We start from the raw sequence: 8,726 nt of genomic DNA, 5'->3' as shown, positions 1-8,726 counted from the left end.
TCCAGCGTTTTAAAAGAGCAGGGTCCACTCAGAACAGACCTCGCGTTGGTCGTCCAAAGAAGCTGAGTGCACGTGCTCAGCGTCACATCCAACTGCTGTCTTTGAAAGATAGGCGCAGGAGTGCTGTCAGCATTGCTGCAGAGATTGAAAAGGTGGGGGGTCAGCCTGTCAGTGCTCAGACCATACGCCGCACACTACATCAAATTGGTCTGCATGGCTGTCACCCCAGAAGGAAGCCTCTTCTGAAGTCTCTACACAAGAAAGCCCGCAAACAGTTTGCTGAAGACATGTCAACAAAGGACATGGATTACTGGAACCATGTCCTATGGTCTGATGAGACCAAGATTAATTTGTTTGGTTCAGATGGTCTCAAGCATGTGTGGCGGCAATCAGGTGAGGAGTACAAAGATAAGTGTGTCATGCCTACAGTCAAGCATGGTGGTGGGAATGCCATGGTCTGGGGCTGCATGAGTGCAGCAGGTGTTGGGGAGTTACATTTCATTGAGGGACACATGAACTCCAATATGTACTGTGAAATACTGAAGCAGAGCATGATCCCCTCCCTCCGGAAACTGGGTCGCAGGGCAGTGTTCCAGCATGATAATGACCCCAAACACACCTCTAAGACGACCACTGCTTTATTGAAGAGGCTGAGGGTAAAGGTGATGGACTGGCCAAGCATGTCTCCAGACCTAAACCCAATAGAACATCTTTGGGGCATCCTCAAGCGGAAGGTGGAGGAGCGCAAAGTCTCGAATATCCGCCAGCTCCGTGATGTCGTCATGGAGGAGTGGAAAAGCATTCCAGTGGCAACCTGTGAAGCTCTGGTAAACTCCATGCCCAGGAGAGTTAAGGCAGTTCTGGGAAATAATGGTGGCCACACAAAATATTGACACTTCAGGAACTTTCACTAAGGGGTGTACTCACTTTTGTTGCCGGTGGTTTAGACATTAATGGCTGTATATTGAGTTATTTTGAGGGAAGAATAAATTTACACTGTTATATAAGCTGCACACAGACTTCTTTTCATTGTGTCAAAGTGTCATTTTGTCAGTGTTGTCCCATGAAAAGATATACTTAAATATCTGCAGAAATGTGAGGGGTGTACTCACTTTTGTGATACACTGTATATAAAATACATATATATATTTATTTATTTATTATTATTATTTTTTTAATTCTTTGAATGCAAGATGATTTTTTTTTAAAGTGCTTTTCCCTTTCAAGCCCTTTAGCGTAACACATTAGTTTTATTTAATATAACTATTTTATATATATATATATTTTTTTAATTCTTTGAATGCAAGATGATTTTTTTTTTTTAAGTGCTTTTCCCTTTCAAGCCCTTTAGCGTAACACATTAGTTTTATTTAAGGCTTATCTATAAATGTTGACTTGGCAGGATCTCAACAATAAAGAGTTTCTTTTTCTTATTCTTTTATATCATACTTTCTACTCTACTATCTTTTTTATTGATTTATTTACCACAATCTACACTGTGGTGCAGATGACCTGAAAGAACTGTACAAACTGTAACCACATATAAGGTTTTAACCTTGGAGTTGTGATACACACTACCATCCATGCCACCACGTCAACCCAGGTTAAAGAAAAACACTTTTTTTTTTTTCTTTTTCTTTACAGTTGGTTATAATTATGTACAAAAATAAAATATCCCATTATTATTTGGTTACTGGTTAATTCAATGCAATGGTACTATTTACCTCAACACATGCAATGACACACTTGAACACAAACAGTAGGAGTAGAAAAAAATACTTTATTACATTCTTGAAAGCACATTTTAACAACATGGTGTTACACTGAGATTAATCGATATGAGGTTCCCAAATTTGTGTGCAAGGAAAAGATTCATTTGTGGGTTTTCTGTTGTGTCAAGAGTGGAATTGTAAAAAGAACCATGAGCAAACGAGACAATTGTGGTGGACACTTGATTACATAAAATGGACAAACAGCTACAGTCCATCCTTACATACGAGTTCACATAAAAAACAAACATACATCAAAGAATAAAAGGTATCTTAATTTTTTACAACTTTGCCTGATGTAATTCAGGCTTAAAAATTCTTTAGAATATCATAAGAACAGGGAAAGGTCTTTGACACTTTGTGCTTGACATTCACAAAAATATACTATATATATATATATATATATATATACAGTGTATCACAAAAGTGAGTACACCCCTCACATTTCTGCAGATATTTAAGTATATCTTTTCATGGGACAACACTGACAAAATGACACTTTGACACAATGAAAAGTAGTCTGTGTGCAGCTTATATAACAGTGTAAATTTATTCTTCCCTCAAAATAACTCAATATACAGCCATTAATGTCTAAACCACCGGCAACAAAAGTGAGTACACCCCTTAGTGAAAGTTCCTGAAGTGTCAATATTTTGTGTGGCCACCATTATTTCCCAGAACTGCCTTAACTCTCCTGGGCATGGAGTTTACCAGAGCTTCACAGGTTGCCACTGGAATGCTTTTCCACTCCTCCATGACGACATCACGGAGCTGGCAGATATTCGAGACTTTGCGCTCCTCCACCTTCCGCTTGAGGATGCCCCAAAGATGTTCTATTGGGTTTAGGTCTGGAGACATGCTTGGCCAGTCCATCACCTTTACCCTCAGCCTCTTCAATAAAGCAGTGGTCGTCTTATAGGTGTGTTTGGGGTCATTATCATGCTGGAACACTGCCCTGCGACCCAGTTTCCGGAGGGAGGGGATCATGCTCTGCTTCAGTATTTCACAGTACATATTGGAGTTCATGTGTCCCTCAATGAAATGTAACTCCCCAACACCTGCTGCACTCATGCAGCCCCAGACCATGGCATTCCCACCACCATGCTTGACTGTAGGCATGACACACTTATCTTTGTACTCCTCACCTGATTGCCGCCACACATGCTTGAGACCATCTGAACCAAACAAATTAATCTTGGTCTCATCAGACCATAGGACATGGTTCCAGTAATCCATGTCCTTTGTTGACATGTCTTCAGCAAACTGTTTGCGGGCTTTTTTGTGTAGAGACTTCAGAAGAGGCTTCCTTCTGGGGTGACAGCCATGCAGACCAATTTGATGTAGTGTGTGGCGTATGGTCTGAGCACTGACAGGCTGACCCCCCACCTTTTCAATCTTTGCAGCAATGCTGACAGCACTCCTGCGCCTATCTTTCAAAGACAGCAGTTGGATGTGACGCTGAGCACGTGCACTCAGCTTCTTTGGACGACCAAAGCGAGGTCTGTTCTGAGTGGACCCTGCTCTTTTAAAACGCTGGATGATCTTGGCCACTGTGCTGCAGCTCAGTTTCAGGGTGTTGGCAATCTTCTTGTAGCCTTGGCCATCTTCATGTAGTGCAACAATTCGTCTTTTAAGATCCTCAGAGAGTTCTTTGCCATGAGGTGCCATGTTGGAACTTTCAGTGACCAGTATGAGAGTGTGAGAGCTGTACTACTAAATTGAACACACCTGCTCCCTATGCACACCTGAGACCTAGTAACACTAACAAATCACATGACATTTTGGAGGGAAAATGACAAGCAGTGCTCAATTTGGACATTTAGGGGTGTAGTCTCTTAGGGGTGTACTCACTTTTGTTGCCGGTGGTTTAGACATTAATGGCTGTATATTGAGTTATTTTAAGGGAAGAATAAATTTACACTGTTATATAAGCTGCACACAGACTACTTTTCATTGTGTCAAAGTGTCATTTTGTCAGTGTTGTCCCATGAAAAGATATACTTAAATATCTGCAGAAATGTGAAAGGTGTACTCACTTTTGTGATACACTGTATATATATAGCTACAAGACACAGTGATTGAGGATACGGGTCTCTTGTTCGCTGCAAAGTGTAGTGTGCATTTCTATATCCGAGTGTGTTTTATGTGTACGTGTGTGTGTGTGTACATGTAGTCGGCAAAAGAACGTCAGAGACCGGTAAGACGGAGACCAGTTAGCTCCCTGAGAGGTTTAAAAACGCTTGCCTTGTTTTGTAAAGTAGGTAAAAACTTATATTTTGTCTTATAAAATCAATACGCACCAAGCTAAGGAATGTACAGGTCGACTTTACTGTGAGTGAAGTTTTAAAAATGATGACAGCGTGAACTTGAGATCTAAACACCACTGTAATGATTTACTAGGCCTTGACCAGACTGGCATTACTCACAGCATAGCTTAGCTTCCTTTACTCACAGTGCAAAACCCATTCTTAGCGCTAAGGATAGGTTTGTTTCCCAGGCCCTGATTTACTAAAGGTTTGTACTTTTAAAAAAAAACAAGTGCAAATTTATGACACTTAGGTTAATCTTTGGGAAATTTTGCACCTGCTATATGTTGTTTATGACAGACAGCGTGTGTACAGATTAATACAGATGAGCAGGTGTTAATCTGATTCACATTTTGCATAGTTGGCTTATGTCCTTGTGACAGGGAGAAGGCTATGAAAAAGGAGGATACATGCAGTTAAAGCTATAATATGTTTACATACACTTATACAAGACGATCTTTGTAATGGGGCAGGTCGCAACGAAATGGGGCTAATCGCTGACGAATAATGTGGCCAAAATATTGGAAACAACGTAACAAATAAAAGACACAAAAACATCCACAGACTGCATTGGAGAAAGTGGATCCAGCAATTTTTAATTTTTTTCTTTGGTGGTTCTTGGATTTATTTATTTAATTAGGATTTTAACGTCATGTTTTGGACACTTTGGTTACATTTTTCTATTTTATTTAAGCATTTTCCTTCCAATTTAGCATAGTCAATTTGTCTTCCGCTGCTGGGGGATCCCTGATTGCACTTGAGGTGGGTATATTGCTGCTCACGCCTCCTCCGACCCGCGTGCAGCCCTTAGCGGAACCCTTTTTCACCTATGCACTCTGTACAGGTGCCTCTCTATCTGCCAATCGGGGTCCTTACACAGCGTTTGAAGACCCCACCCACATAGTCCGGTCATCCCGCCCTAGCAGAGACGTGTCTGCTGCAGGCTGCTGCGCCACCTGGGCGCCCGGTTACATTCATGACAGGACAGGTAGCTACCGGTTACACAAGATTCATCAGTTTAAGGTTAATGTCAAACACATTTATGGACAATTTTGTATCTCTAATTCACCTCACTTGCATGTCTTAGGACTGTGGGAGGAAACCCATGCAGAACATGCAACTCCACACAGGAAGGACCTGGACGGCTCTACCTGAAATTGAACCCAGGACCTTCTTGCTGTGAGACGACGGTGCTACCAATCTTGGATTTACATCTGACCATCTTGTCAAATTTTGGGATTTCCACGCTAAGTTCAAATGACAGAACATTGTACATCATGAATAAGCTTTAGTGAATGTTTAAAATAACCTAGTAGACATATAAAATATGTTTTATGTATGTTTTTTAGTAAGTCACTGAAACACTTGCATTATTAGGTAAGGTTTGTATTCCTTATTATGAAACCTAGTATATCAGGGCCTTGGTAGGTGCAGAAATCAACATATCAAAGACGCATTAAACACTAAAGACTACATTGCATCTAATCAGTGGGTAATGCCGAAATGTACAAGCAGAAAGAGGAAGTTAGGGAGGTGCCTGAATGTACAAAAGAATACAAAATTCTGCATGTATTTCGCATGGACCCAGCTTCACTCTTTGTGTGTGCGTGAATGTGTCATTCATCAGTAATGATTCAGAGATGGTATCAGCTTTCTATTTCTATTTCACCAAGTAAAATGGCATTACCTTCAGTATGATGCTTATTAATCCACGTGTAATAATGGGTCCCTGGATATTGTGCAGAACCCCCAGAGCCAAAAAACTCCATACATGCCTTCTGTTAACTGTGCTTTCTCCAGTCAGCTGATCCTGCAGTAAGTTTATAGTTGACCTGATAGTTCCCTGGCTTCTTTAATGCTGTTCTCTGTCCCTGCAGCCTTCACTGCAGTCTCTTTCCTCTTTCCTCGTTATAAATATCTATTCATGTGCGTTCCTTTTCAAATAACTATTTATGAAAGTATATATACATTAAAAGCAACATTTCATTTACAGTGGCATTTACAGTGGCATTTACAAGGACAGGGTAGAAAGGACTGAGGTTTCTCGCTGCATTTAAATTAATAATAATAAAAAAAATGACCTAGAGCAGCACCGAACACTGTCTAAAAATACGTGCCTGAGGAGGTATGAGCATGTACTAACTTTTTATGGCATATATTGAACTTTTCTGAGGTCTAGTCTCACAGAGCCATTTGGAAACTTGTAACACGAACACACACAAGCAGAGAACCATGTAAGGAAACTCAACAGTAAAGTAACAGGAGTAAAGACATCATCACAAAGTGGTATTTTAAATTAGTACTATAACAATTATATAGTTAAATTCTTTTTAGTAGGTAGTATGTACCTAGAAATACCTAGAAATGGCCTAGAAATGGCCAGTGATAGCTCAGTGGTTAAGGTACTGGACTAGTAAACAGAAGGTTGCCGGTTCAAACCCCGCCACCACCAAGTTGCCACTGTTGGGTCCCTGAGCAAGGCCCTAAACCCTCAATTGCTCATTGTGTAAGTCGCTTTGGATAAAAGCGTCTGCTAAATGATGAAAATGTAAATGTAAATGTAAATACAAAGGATATTCAAAAAGTCTCCGCACTTTTATATATTCGTTGGAACAATGACGGTGGGAGGAGTAGTTCGTTTGTTTATTTATTAGTATTTTAAGGTCATGTTTTACACTTTACATTCATGACAGGAACGGTAGTTACTCATTACACAAGGTTCATCAATTCACAAGGTTATATCGAACACAGTCCTGGACAATTTAGTGTCTCCAATTCACCTCACTTGCACGTCTTTGGACTGGAAATCAAAGCACCCGGAGTAAACCCACACAAACTCCACACAGAAAGGACCTGGACTGTCCCACCTGGGGGATCGAACCCAGGACCTTCTTGCTGTGAGGCGACAGTGTGACCCACCCCGGGAGGAGTAGTAATTGGTCATATCTGAGAGGCTGAGAGACGCTTATAGTCCGGATTTAGCGCACCTTGTTGGATGCTGAAAGAAGCTTTAAGGGGAAGAAGATTTTCATGTGATGATGATGTGAAGGCAGCGATGTATCTGTGTCTATGCGCTCACCCAAACCCAAAAAGTAGATACAATGCTGGGAGAAAAGCACTGGAAGGTGACTATGTAACTATGTAGAAAAGTGATGTCATTTCTTTTTTAAATTCTTAATAGAGTTTTAAAAAATGCGGAAACTTTTTGAAGAACGCTCGTAATTCTGACACACTTGGTGATGGTGTCTGAAAAAAACAACACAGTTGTAAACTAGCATGCCTATAACACAGACAAATATAACACCAGTTAAACCGGCTACATGGTAGCTTTATAATTCTCTGAACAGGTACAGCGGGTTGCCACAACACCACTTTTCTTGCATTTTAATGAAGCTGAATAGTGCAGTCCCCAATTAAAAGGATGCAAAAAGGACCAAGGACTCCTTTGGTTGTTAAACAGGGACATGCTATGGGGTGAGCTTCTAATGTCGAGTCTGTGTGTGTTTCCACAATTCTTTCCACTATTTTAACACATTTTCTTACATGCAGTCACATTACAAGATCACATTTGGCTTTATGAGACTAGCTGCTTTCTTTGAAGCATAAATGTGACAGTACTACATTGTATTGTATTGCACATTACTGTATATCTACACCAGCTTTACTTTAAGTTTGATTGACATTGGTCCCGTTGCACTGCTTAAACCTGGGCACTGACTGGTATCCAGCTGGTTCTTGATTGTCATTTTTAATCAACATGGTCTGGTAAAGCATTACAGCGAACCAAGGAGTGATTGTGCATTCGGTCGCATAGCAAGTGCTGTTTGGGAAGGGGACAGGGAGTGGGGGCGGTGTACATTCATAATTCGTCGCAGAGGGGAGAATAAAAGAGAGATTTTCTTAACACGGTTCACCAGAATGAAAACCTGCACTAGCCGAGTGTCCCTGAGGACGAGATAAAAATACAGTGTTTGCATGACTCAGATATCACTGAGTGCCATGATTTCTTTTATCTGTAATTCATCTGTAAATGTGGTTTAGGATTGATGTTTGGGTTTTATGCAGAGAGGTGTAACATGCTGGCCCGTCAACTAAAAACGTGTTGAGCTCTTATACACACATGAATAAAAATGGATTGTCACTGGGCTGACTGTCAAGAGGAGGTTTTTAAAGGGTTTCTATTTTACACTGAAAGGTTTTACACCTTCTGCCTCCACTTTTTACTCTCTCCTGAGTAACACTGAGTTCATTATTAAATTCCGAAATAGGACTCGTCTCTGGATTTACATCCGTTTCTGCCTTGAACATTAATTTAGCCAAATACTGCTGTTTGATGTCATCACTGTGTGCCTCAAGAAAATCAATCAAGAAAAATTAAGTAATGTTCGGTCATATTTTCCAGCAACTGACCAATGATCATGCAGCCTGTCAGACTGCACCCAATAATTAGTACATGATTGGCTAATACGTGGCTGGAACAGCATAGTTATAGTGCCGGTCCCAAGCCTGGATAAAAAATAGGATGTTTGCCTCAGGAAGGCAACTGGTATGTGGACCAGATCTGCCGTGGCGATCCCTATATACGGGAGCAGCGGAAATAAATGTATATCATACACTGATCAAGCATAGCATTATGACCACCCTTCTAACA

The sequence above is a fragment of the Trichomycterus rosablanca genome, chromosome 25 (genome assembly GCF_030014385.1).
Source record: "Trichomycterus rosablanca isolate fTriRos1 chromosome 25, fTriRos1.hap1, whole genome shotgun sequence".
Classification (NCBI taxonomy): Eukaryota; Metazoa; Chordata; class Actinopteri; order Siluriformes; family Trichomycteridae; genus Trichomycterus; species Trichomycterus rosablanca.
This window is presented reverse-complemented; position numbering follows the sequence as displayed.